Below are 13,196 nucleotides of genomic sequence, written 5' to 3' on the forward strand. Positions count from 1 at the left end.
TTGTTTGTTTGTTTTTAAGTATTATTTCTGAAGGCTATTTAAGATTACAAAGAGTAATAAATCACGTATACCAATGCCCAGACCTAAATTTCTTCTTTAAGCATCTTTTTATTTTCTCAAATTTTCCTTTCCTAAAGCAGCTGTCATCCCTCTCCATTGGCTGGAACCCTCCTCCCATTCCATACCCCATCTGCTTACATACCCTGTTCCTAGTTTGGCTGAACAAAGGCTCAGCCTTTAGCCAAGTCCTAACCAGCTGCCCTGGGCTTGCCCTGGGCCACTGAAATTCTCAGGCAATCCCGGGTACGTTTGGGTGGTGGATGTGGTTGGGGGGGTGGAGGTGGGGTCATGAACATCAGCACTGCTTAGGTGCTGCGGGTGTCTTCCTCTTTTCAGGACGTGACTGCATAGCTCCTCTGACTTTTCCTCTCCCGGGTGTTTTCTGCCCCTGTAATCCTGTTCTAGCTGGGCCAAAACTACAGAAGGATTGCTTCCAGCCTCCCATGAAATGGGTTTTCACAGTCATGGAGGCTCCAGAAAGGGAAAGAGTAAATAGGACAGATTCCTTCTAACTTTGACCTCATAGGCAAATTAGTTCCTGTCATGGTGTATGCCCAAGAAACTGGAGCTTGGTCTCCCTCTTTTTCTGAAAGCAAAATATTGTCCAGAATTTTACCAATTCAGTAAAGTGAAAATATTCTTAGTTCCTCAGACTCTAGCCCTGCTAACCAGCTCACATTCCCTCTTTTATCCATCTTCGTTACTGAATACACATGGCGGTTCATAATCGAAAAATGCGTGAACGTGCAGAAAGCCAGGGAAGTTATATGATAAAGACATTCATTCCACAGGTGCATCCTAATCTGGGACCTTATTATGGGGGCCAGTGACAAATATTTCTGCAAACTTTCAAGAAAGCGGGAGAGCAGGAAAAGTAGAATACATTTGTAGAGGTAAAATTAAATGGTGTTTCATTACAAATGGCAATCTGAATAAATTCAGGTCAGGGGACATCGGTCTTCAAGGATTTCAAAGGTGGCAATAAAATAAAATAAAATAAAATAAAAATCTATATCCGTTAAAAGCACCAAGACACTAAAAATGTCCAGCAAAAAAAAAAATCATCTTTCTCAGCACTGTCACTCTCAATTCTCGTGGAGGAAAGCTGCCACATCTTGCATTCTGCACGAGAGACACATTTTCAAAAAACTGTATCACCTAGTTTGTATTACCCAATTTTACTTAGTGACACCCTATTTTGCCACCCCTGCCCACGCAGCCCGTAGAAAGAGGCAATGAAGCATCCTCTGGCTTAAATTGGAGTCAGAACGAATCTTCATCAGGAGAAACTTGCAGGTAATACATGATGGGCCAGGCATGGTTATGGGGCAGGTGGGAGTCCAGGGCATCTGTCTCACCTCCAGTGAGCTGCAAACCCATCCGGAAAAATGGTCCTTGGGGACCATTCTGTCAAGGTTGTCTCTCTAATATCTCCTCAGTCCGTGTCCTCTTTGCCATCCCCACTGCTCCTTGAAACACATGCGATACTATTCAGACACTTTGGATGGCCCCAAAGGGTAGAAGTAGGAACAGTGGGGAGATTCTCTAGGGAAGAACCTTAAAGCTCAACGGAAGAAACATCATGATTGATATTCGGCTTTGAAAGAGTTTCCACCAAACAAATATTATTTTTTAAGTGATAACTCTTTCCTCTTCCTATTTAATCATACATGGGTATAAATTGGCAGACGATAAACGCAAAACAGGAAAGAGCAATAAAACACTATTAAATGGAGCTTCTGCAGCCGACACTGCTGGCTGCCTAACCAATGACAATGTTCCTCCAGTTACTTTCCAACTGTGCAACCTTGAGCAGGTACTTACCACGCTGAAACTCAATTTGCTCATCTGTAACACGAAGCATAGCAGCAGGACTTACTGCAACTCTTGAGGAATTGAATGAGATAACAATGCTATAAGGCACCCAGCACAGCGCCCGGCAGGTGGTGAGAACTCAGTCCCTGCTATGCTCTTTCTGTCCTCCACCTGTGGTGTGAGAGTGTTGAACGATTTTGAGTTGCTTGGAAACTGGCTAGCTCTTATTTTCCCTTGCAAGTTAGGATAAGGACTGCTCACCTGGGCCTCATAGCAAAGGAAGCAGCATCATGAATCCTTGGAGAGCCTAGAGGGCTATGGATAGAAGGGAAGTTCGACATCCAAACCATCACTTAAGAAGCCTATTCTGGGAATTTCCTGGTGGTCCAGTGGTTAGGAATGTGTGCTGTCGTTGCTGAGGGCATGGGTTCGATCCCTGGTAAGGAAACTAAGATCCCACAAGCTGCGAGGTGCAGCCAAAGGGGGAGGAAATAAAAAGCAAAACAAGAAGCCTATCCTATCTAAGTCCTGTGGCTTTTCTCATCTTATTTCTAGGCATTGCTAAAAAGTAACTCAATGCTAGAGCCATTCTTGGGTCTTACCTAAGTGCACGTACTCTGTGATTCTCCATGCATTTGTCTAGACTGTTCCCAGGCCTGGAGAAACATTCTCCACCACTTGGCTGACCTGCTTCTTCCCCTCCTAGGAGCCTCATTTCTCAGCCCTCTCTGAGTTAGGTGCCCCTTCTCTCACCCGGTAGACTCTCTGCTGGTCCCTATCACAGAATTCTTTCTGCATTTGATTTCTCGTCTCCTCAGTCCCAAGCACATTTCTTGCATACATTGAGTTGTAAATAAATGTCGGTTGAATGACAACATACCCATAAAAAAATAAGGTTAAACTCAGTTGTAAGTAAACACTATTCTATGCAGTTGTATACTTGATCTAGCAAAGTTATTTCTATCTTTTTTCTGTGAGATAAACCTGATATGTTTATTACCTCCACCATAATTTTTTTTCTGGGAACCTTCTGCTCTACTGCTGTAAGGAGAATAGACAGCCACCACCTTGCCCGAGTGAAACTGTGCAAAGAAACACAGCATATGTTTAGAAATTGAAAAACGCAATTAATAATTCATGAATTAAAGCAGAACTCATAATGGAAATCTAGAAGTGAGTGATGATAAAATTACATATTAAAACATGAGTAATGCAATTTAAAGGATACTTAGAGGGAAATATATTGTCTTAAATGTATGTATTGGAAAAAATTAAATCTTAAGAAGCTACATATTTAATACACAAACTAAAAGTAAAGAACCATAGAATAAACTGAAAGAAACTTTAAAAGATAATCAAGGTAAAATAAAAAAGCAATTAAATAGAAGATAAGGACGCTGTAAAGATATTTATTTTTGAAAAGATAGCTCATTGAAGAGATCCATAAAATAGCTCTCTGACAAGATTGCTCTACAAAAAAGAGAAAACACAAATAAGCAATATTTATAACAACAAAGGGAACATAGCTGCAGTTTCAGAGGCATTTTAGCAATCCTTAAACAATGCTGTGAAGAGTATTATGACAATAATTTTAATAATTGAGATGAGATTAATATTTTCAGAAAAATAAAAATTACCAAAATTGACTCAAGAAGAGATAGAAAACCTGAATTGACCATTCAGTAAATTAAATTTGTGGTCAAAAATCTGCCAACCCTTCCAAAAAAAGCAACAGTACAAGATAATTTCAAGTTTTGCCAAACCTAAGAATGAACAATTCTTATGCAAGCTCTTCTAGAGATTAGAAAGAGGGAAACTAGCTGTGAGAAAAGGGCTAAGAAAAACCTTTCCTTTCTAGATGGACAAATTTGACCGGGTGTTAACCCTGAAATCCTGTTAAAGGTGAAATGTGAGCACTGTTCCAGGCAATGTATTTGAGCTTCCTGTGTGGGGCAATCTGTAACTGGGTTTGTCCTTTATGGGGATATAGAAGCTATGGCTACAGAGTTGTTCCAACTTTGTTGGTTCTTATTTCAGGTGATGGCTCCTAAATCCACCCAGGTGGTCTCTCTCCCTTCACCTGAGCTGTCACTTGAGTGATCTGAGAATAGCCAGTGACTGCTGTGTCAGCTGCTGCAAAGACTCCCACCCAAGAGAGATGTCCTGCTGACAGGTGTGTATGACCTGCAGCCTTCAATGTCACCTGGTGCCAGTTGTGGCCTGTGGACTCAGCCCTAGAGCTAAATGTCTAGTTGAAACTGAGACCACTGTTGGTGGATATTGCAAGACTCAAATCATGGGGCTGGTCTAGACTTGATAACAAATAGGTGAAGATAAGAGTGAACAATAAAATTATTGGCAATATCATTTTTGAACAAAGATGCAAACATCCTAATATTAGCAAATTTATTCCAGCAAGGTATTTAAACACATACACACACACACACACCCCTCTATAAACACTCACAGAAAAAACCAAATGGAAAAATATTAGAAAAATCGATTATCAAATTCTACCGTAATGGATTAAGGAGCAAAACAATTTGACAAACACTGTTGGCTGACACATCAGCCCTTCCTACCCTTCTCCTATCTGGCCTCCACTACAATAGTTGCAGCTGTTTTTGCAAACGACCTTCCATGTAGATCAATGAAAGAGAAAGGAAATCCCAGAAAGAAAGTCACTTAGATATTGCAACTTTTAAAATAAATTGGAATTACAAATCAGTGAACAAGAAAAGACTGTTCAATTAATAATACTGAGCAATTGATTAACATATGGAAGGCAATAAAATTAGATTTCGACCTCACATCATTAATTCCTTCCTTACACAAAAGCAAATTTAACATGAATTAAAGCAAAATGTAAAACTTGTAAAAAATAATAGGAAAATATTATGATATATGGGTTAGCAGGATTTCTTTTTTTTTTTTTTTTGCGGTACGCGGGCCTCTCACTGTTGTGGCCTCTCCCGTTGCGGAGCACAGGCTCCAGACGCGCAGGCTCAGCGGCCATGGCTCACGGGCCCAGCCGCTCCGCGGCATGTGGGATCTTCCCAGACTGGGGCACGAACCCGTGTCCCCTGCATCGGCAGGCGGACTCTCAACCACTGCGCCACCAGGGAAACCCCAGCAGGATTTCTTTAATAAGACCAAAACCCCCCAAAACCCTACCACTGCTTATTATAGAAAATATCAATGAATATAGTCATATTCGTGTCTGTAACAAAATGTAGCATACAGCGTATTACCATTTACGTAAATTGCAAAAACACACAAGGCAGTATATGGAAACTTGCACAATGTTTGAAGCAGGCACAGGAAAGTTCATCCCCACAGCAAGTTGATGACAGTATGTGCCCTTGGGGAGGGGCAGCGATCGGAAGCTGTAAGAAGAGAACCTTAACTCTACTTTTGATGCCTTCACATTTTTTAAAAAGCTTTAAGGCAGGGCTTCCCTGGGGGCGCAGTGGTTGAGAGTCCGCCTGCCGATGCAGGGGACGCGGGTTCGTGCCCCGGTCCGGGAAGATCCCACGTGCCGCGGAGCGGCTGGGCCCGTGAGCCATGGCCGCTGAGCCTGCGCGTCCGGAGCCTGTGCTCCGCAACGGGAGAGGCCACAACAGTGAGAGGCCCGCGTACCGCCAAAAAAAAAAAAAAAAGCTTTAAGGCAAATAGGACAAAATACTAACCTCTGTTAATTCTCAGTGGTGGGTCCGTGGTTACTTGTCATAACAATACTATCTATAATTTTTTCCATATTTGAAAATTTCTACGATAAAAAATAATACAGTAAAATGCCTGTCTCTCCATTGTATCCTAATTCGCCATGACAACCTGGATGAAGTCCAAACAACATAACAAGGGCCAGAAAGAAGATCCTCTGAAGAAGATCCCCTATCTCTGCACTGCCTATACTCAATCCTCAGGCCATGGAGAGCTATTTGTTGCTGTACCACACATGCACAGACGTGTTCACGCACATGTACACACACCTATGTGCATGGACACACAGCCACTCCCACTCAGTCACATAGCCCTACTTCTTGACTCCAGGCCTTTGCCCTATTGTCCCTTCCATGTGGACTCTTCTTCCATCTCTGTCAGTTAATTCCTAACCATCCTTAAAGAACCTCACCTGGGGCCATCTTGTCTTGAAGCCTCCCTTGATCCCTTGAAGCCAGTTCTCGCTGCTCCCACGATGTGTGCCTGTCTCTGTCACTGCACCCATGTCCCTGTACTCTCTCTGTGTTGCCTGTCACCCCGTAGATTGCCAGACCTTGAGTACAGTGAATGGATCTCATTTGCCTGAATGTTTTTAGTACCTAGAATAGCTCTGGGCATCTAGTGCTCATCCACTAGGTGCTCCTTGACTGAAGAGAGGACCCACTGCATGTGGACAGCCAGGAAAAGTTGACTACGTATGTAAATACCCCAAGATGTTGATTTTTCCTGGAGTATATAACTGGAGGTCTTACTCTGATACTAGCATGAGGGCAACTCTTTAGTGTGGGTCACGGATACTGTATCAGATCTGGGGAGAGACAATACTGTGTTCTAACCCCCTTTCTTCTCATCACTAAATATAGGACTTTGACCAAGTCACAATTTAGCTTCTTGGACCTCAGAAAACTAGGGATAATAGTACCATCCTGGGGAGTTATTGTAAGGGTTCTATGAGATATGATATGTGTAAGCTTGTTGCATCTTGTACATACATTATAAATCATTCAGCTAAACATGGCTGATGTTTAATGCAGGCTGATGAATGGAGAGAAAGCCTAAAGATGAGGGAAGGCCTGGGAAGAACAGATTAAAGAGATGGATTTTGAGTAATTGTGTGAAAAGAAAGATGTTCATAGTGGAGAAAAAACCCGAAGGATTTCCAGGCCCAGAAAAGGGCATTTATGTAAGTCGGCTTGGTAGGAACGAAGGGCTTTACACAGATTTAATTGTCTGTTCTCCAGTTCTGAGCACATTTGTAAGCAGCTTTGTCCCTGGGAGGGGACAAGAGCCAAAGAATGGCTGTGAAGGCTATGCTAGATTCTAGGGGTGGTGGGAAACCACCTGCTGAAGCCAGAGTGAGAAAGGTGTGGGGTTATGCACAGGCAGTAGTCTGTACTGCAACGAGAGCCAGCTTTGACATGGGGCAGGGGAGCTCTCCACACCTCAGTTCTTCATAAAATGGAAATAAACCGCATCATGTAGCCATTGTGAGGATTAGAGACATGTTTAAGGAACCAAGCACAGCATCTGGCCCTGGTGGAAGTTTAATAATTGGTACCTGTTTGAAACATTACTGCTATTGCCATGGTACATTTGGACAGCAGGTTGAAACAGCACGGTTTCAATGTTTCTGAGTCCCATCTACTTCAAAAATTTTCAACCCCAAATGTAGCCTGTCCCAGCGCTTGAACTCTTAGGAGGTGAAGCACTTTACAACCATTAGTGGGCCTCAGAATTCTTACAGAGTTTTTTTTAAAGTACAGCTGATAGAGCCCATCCAGCCCTACTAAGCTAGAGTCTCTGGAGTGGAACTTTTTCTAACCTTGTAACAAAGGTAATTGCAGTACACAGCCAGGGCTGCAGGGAACCAGTGGACAGAAGCACTGCATTTCCAGGCTCCCCTGTTGGAAGGTGAATGTCACCTGGGACAGGTAAAAATTAAGGCATAGCCAGCCTTTCACACCTGGAGTACAGTCAGTCATTGGTAGGATAATTTGTTGTCAATCAAGTAAACCAAGAGGAGATTCCTGAGATGTGTTAGACGGAATATGGAAGCTGACACATCCTCATCTATAAAATGAAGTCCCATTTCACAGAGTTGTTGATAGACTGAGTTACATGAGATGCAGCTGCTCAATGTATCCATTCTCCTTTCAGAGGATGGGTGAGGTAGGAGCGCTAGGAAGAGAGTGCAGGCAGGACACCTTCCTGGATGGTGGGTGGGCCTGGCCTGTCTTCTGTAGGTGGGAGATCTGTACAGCAGGTTCATGATACAGGTGTGTTATGGAGAGGGGTGCCCTGGAGGCTATAGAGCCTGAGTGGTGGGGAGAAAGGCAGAAAACAGGCATAGAAATATGAGGCAGCCTTATATCAAAGGCAGAATCTGCCCTTCAACTGCTCCCCATAGCTTCATGATAAAACCAAGCCTCTTGGCTTGATGAGTGTCTCAGTTTCCTAGGTCCGCCATAACAAAATTCACAAAAGGTGGCTTAAAACAACAAAAGGTATCCTCTCATAGTTCTGAGGTCCAGAAAGTTCAAACTCAAGGGTCGTGCTCCCCAGTAAGGCCACATTCTGAGGTTCTGGGTGGACATGACTTTTTGTGCAACCCTATTCAACCCAGTACAGTGGTGATGATCATGAAGACCCTTGTGATTTTCTCCTCTGCTCTATCTCCGTACTGAACTATCAGTCTCTGGCTGGTTGTTCACAATGTATAATAACCGATTGTTTACAAGTCTCTGTCTCCTGCCAAATGGCGAGATCTTGAGAACAGAGCCCAATTTTTAATTTTTGTTTATTGATTGATTGATGGCCGCACCACATGGCATGCAGGATCTTAGTTCCCTGACCAGGGATCGAACCCGTGCCCCTTGCAGTGGAAGTGTGGAGTCCTAACCACTGGACCATCAGGGAATTCCCCTGCTTTTGTTTTTTTACACCTTTCTCTATCAAGCATGTAGCACACAGCCATGTTTATGACTGACCTTCGGTACACGTGTGTGAAATGTCATTGATTTACAGTCATATTTTTTGCGAGACTGGCCTTTGGGATCTCCCCCCTTGAGGATATTAGAATCCAGGAGAATGTCTGAAGGCTTCCGGAGGGAAACAAATCAGGCCAGAGCGTAAGAACTTATCTACCACCCTGCCCTTTTGCCTCTGGGGTTGGAAGTCGCTAACTGGGTTCTGGTCTGTTACTCACATGTTATGTGACCCGGGGCCTGTCATTTCCCCATTCTGACCTCAGTTTCCCACTATGAATGAGAGATTTGAACCAAAGGCCCCAAATCCTCTCTTCTTCTAAGCTCCCTTATCTCCGAGATCACACGGGTCACACTCAGTCAGAACTGAGGTTATTAAAAGAGAAGCATCAAAGAGCCAGTTAGGGCAGTTGCCCTGAATGCATCAGCTTCCAGCTCACCATGACAAGCCTTTCCCTCTACAACAGAGGTGTCTGCCACTCAGGTGAGAAATCGCTCTCGTTGCCTGGCAGTCCGAGAACGCGAACGCGGTGCTGAAATTGCTCCGGTGAAGATTGCCCAGGTGCCCGAGAGCGACGATAAACACGGCCTTTTCACTCCAACCCTCCATTTAGATCCGCTTCCTTTCGGAATCTCAATCGGTTACAGCAGGCTTTGGGGTACCTTGTTGAGGAGGTGTCTGCCAAACCATGAAAGGGCAAGGGCTCCCCAGAGAGGATATTTTCCCGCATATAAGAGCCTTTCAAAATAGCAGCAGAAGTGAAGGATTGCAGATGGTTGGCCAACCAGCTCCTCACCCGCTGAGACGAGGTGGGGAACAGAATTCTCACCTCAGGCACCACAAGATTTTCAGTCTTGAGAATGACAACTCCTTTCTGAAAGAAGATGGGACTCAGATGTTCTCCAGGAAGACTTCCCTGGCCACGCCCACCCCCAAGGCCGGGCTCCCCGCTTTCTGTCTTCCCATTATTTCTGGGCTTGCTTTCAGGCTGAGCTTGACACACTGGGTTACAATGTCTGTTTCCCTCACAACTCGGACCCCCTTCTGTGCTGTGCTGCACAGACTCCGTTTGCCCTTCCACTCTACATGCATCTCGGTTTTCCTGCAAAGAGATCTTGGAACAAGGTCTAGGAGGAAGGCAGTTCATCTGGAGGGTGACTGCAGGAAACATTTGCGAGGAATGGGAAAAGTGAGAAAGTAAAAGGAGAAAGGTCAACAGCAGGGTGTGTTTATAGCTGGAGCCCTGTCCCGCAGAGGACCCTCTGAAGAACCTCATGGATTGAACTTGAGAATTGACCCACTGAGGGCTGACGGCAAAGCTGCAGCATTTATCTGTGGATTCTCCTTCCCATTGGTTGGGAGTTTCCCATGGGAGGCATTAAATGCCTTGCACTTTGGGGCTGCCCAGTGACAGACAGGCTGGGTGGCTCGTGTGAGGTCAGAAAAAGCCCTCAAGCAGAGACGCAGAGGTAGGACACACAGGACAGCAGAGGGCACTAGCGAGAGAGGTCAGGGTAGCCCCAAGGGGGGGTTCTCTCCATCCAGAACCCTGGTGCCATTTGTCCACATAACCAGGTTTTGCCCCCCACCCCTGCACCTTCATCCCGGTGTCGAGGGCACAGCCAGGGACTTTGCTGGTATCATTGTATTGAGCTGAAAGAAGAGTTTTCACTGGACACAGGACTCTTGCCAAAGGAGGGGTCAGTGGTGGGGCTCTGGGACACCTTCAAAGAGGTTCCAGAGTCGATCCAAAAGGGTGTCTTAAAACAACCACAGCTGTAGTAAGTCCCCAGCCAGGCAAGAAAAAAACAGAACAAAACAAAAAAAACTGGTCTCTGGCATGTGTTGGGAAGGTCATGAGGTGAAGAAATTGATCATTCAGGGATACTGGGGGACATCTATGTACAAGGTGTGGGGAGAAGGTCATGGAACTAACATCCTGACTATCCACTGTGTCGCTGGAGGTACCATGCTAGGAACTGGACACAGGTCACCTCTAGTCTCACAAGGGACCCTCTCTGCAGATCATAGTACACTCATTACATGGATGAGTTAATGCAGCTTGGCCCAGGGACTGAGTAATCGCTCAGGTTCACAGCCAGGAACGGGCAGAGTTGGAGCTCAACCCCAGGTGGCCTTGATGACTGGCTCTCATGCTGACAATACTCAGCCATACTGGAGACCACGATTTGGAGAGATGACAGCAGGAGTCAGCAGGAAGGAACCCGACCAAACAGGGAGTGTGTTAGGCAAAAGCCAGCTTAGGAAGAAGATCAGCATCATTGAGTCTCAGGCTCAACATCACCCCCAGGGGTGGGTTGGCAGGCAGGTTGTTCTGGGAAATCACCAGATGGATGATGTGGAAATGCACCAACAAAGCACATCCCACAGGCTCTTGAGAAGAGGCCAAGGAGAAGTCACCTGAGGTCAGGCCCCCAAGGACCAGAAATCCCCAGAAGTCAGGCAGGGAGTCTGAGGGGCACACGTGTTGGTGTCGCATGGACCTGGGGTTCCCAGATTGGTCCCTTAGCAGCTGGTCACATATGTGGGATAGCTGCTCCACCTCTCTGAATCTCAGCATCTGTGTGGCTAAAATATGGACGCTAATATCCATCTTACTGTCTCACCCACACTTGGCCCCTTACCCCAGCTGGACCCAGCTAAATGCATACAAAGCACTCTGTCTATGTCACTGATCTCATTAACATGTTTAATAATCACCACAACTCTGTAGGAATATAAACCCAGGCAGTCCCAGACCAGAGCCATGTTCTTGACCATGATGCTTTCCTGCCTTTGTCTGTGCAGGGCCTGCCCCGACTTGTCCCAGACAGTGAGCTCAGCCACTGGTCACCTTGTGTCTAAGCCCAGGATTCCTTGAAAGCAGATCCTGAGACAAAGACTGATGGGTAAGTGGCTTATATATAATGCAAGCAGGGACACAGGGCCAGAAACAGAGGGGGCGGGGAAGAGGGAGAGCCCACGCGAAGCTGTGTTCCGGCTGAGAGGAGCTGAACACAGATGCAAATGGCCACTCAGGGCAACTGGTGCTCCAATTGTGGGACATTGTGGAAGACTGTAGAAAGCATCTCAGAAGTGGCACACGCATGAGTGCCCAGAGATTCCACCCTGGGATCAGAGAAATCCAGGACATAAGGAAAGAGACAGGTGGCAGGTGCCTCAGGTGAGGTGCTGCCTGGTCACACTTGCGAGAAGCTGGGGAAGCCATGGCTAGAGTAGGAGTAGGTGAGGCGAGGGTCCAAGAGACCCTCGTATGTCAATTCCGCTCCTCCGGGTCCCCAACTTGCATTTATTGTTTCCCTCTGCCAAACCTATCCTACCCTAGTTCCCACCATTGTTCCTGCACTCCATTCATTTATTTAGTCATTCAACATATATGTGTTGGCCACACTCTTTGAGCCAGACACAGAGTTGCTGTTATCGGGTCTGGTCTCCACTATGCAGGCTTCGTCCTTTCCCACCTGACTTCCCTGCTGTCACTGCCCTGAGGCCTAGCATCATGGGTTGTGCTCAGAAGGAACCCCTCATGTTCCTCTCTAGCCCCGTGAATCCACCACTGACCACCCCCACCAGCTGGCTCTCTGCCTGGTTAATGGGGGATTTCTGCACCTCACCGGATCTTTTACAACTTAAATTATGTGCTGTAAATTAGTGTTTCCCAGAGTGTGTTCCAAGTAACAGGTGATCAGGTAAGAAGGGAGAGGGGAGATCTTGCTCTCCAATCAGCTTAGGAAACACTAATAACGTCCCACTGAACACTTTGGAAAATCCCAAATCTTAAGAGTTTATAGAGGGCTTCCCTGGTGGCGCAGTGGTTAAGAATCCGCCTGCCAATGCAGGGGACACGGGTTCGAGCCCTGGTCTGGGAAGATCCCACATGCCACGGAGCAACCAAGCCCGTGTGCCACAACTACTGAGCCTGTGCTCTAGAGCCTGTGAGCCACAACTATTGAAGCCTGTGCACCTAGAGCCCGTGCTCTGCAACAAGAGATGCCACGGCAATGAGAAGCCTGTGCACCGCAATGAAGAGTAGCCCCCTCCCACTGCAACTAGAGAAAGCTCACATGCGGCAACGAAGACCCAATGCAGCCAAAATAAAAATAAATAAATTTTTTTTTAAAAAAAGGAAAAAAGTGTTCATAGAGAGGCCTTAACGGGGTTCAGTCATGTACACCATCCAGATGATGTCAACCACACATGTTCTCCCAAGGCAACTCATGTTCTCTTTGGAACAGCTTCCACTGTGGGAACAGGGGACAGAGAATACATTCCAAGGACAGGGGATGGGTGAGGAGCCTCCAATTGCCCTGTGCCAGCTTGCAGGGCATATGGTGGTCATGTTCTCTCCGTGACCTCCCCCAACACCTGATTTGACTTCCCTGCTCTTCTCCTCAGTCTCAAGGATAGACACACAGCCAGTCAAACAAACCTCAACTTCCAACATGACGCCATCCAGAAATCAACATCTGCAGCTGAGATTCGGGGGTCATTTGTCACTCAGCAAAGCTGTCTAATACAGTATGAGTACTTCATCTCTTAACAGGGAAGAGTGATGATTATGATATTGAACCAAATATCAAGAGGTATTTCCT

The 13,196-nt window shown here is 45.9% G+C and overlaps 1 long non-coding RNA gene across 2 annotated transcripts in view; it reads right to left on the minus strand.

Annotated features, from left to right (window-relative positions):
• The window catches only part of LOC112066409 (uncharacterized), a 370,823-nt gene that overhangs the window by 165,710 nt on the left and 191,917 nt on the right, over nt 1-13,196 (minus strand). Inside the window, exon 3 of one of the 2 annotated variants that reach the window (XR_003683399.1) lies at nt 3,278-3,345. The exons of the other annotated variant lie outside the window; for it this stretch is intronic. This is a non-coding gene — a long non-coding RNA (uncharacterized lncRNA). Of the gene's footprint in view, nt 1-3,277; nt 3,346-13,196 lie in introns of those variants that run through there. 2 annotated transcript variants of the gene reach the window in all.

Source organism: Physeter macrocephalus, chromosome 15 (genome assembly GCF_002837175.3).
Source record: "Physeter macrocephalus isolate SW-GA chromosome 15, ASM283717v5, whole genome shotgun sequence".
In the NCBI taxonomy this organism is placed as follows: Eukaryota; Metazoa; Chordata; class Mammalia; order Artiodactyla; family Physeteridae; genus Physeter; species Physeter macrocephalus.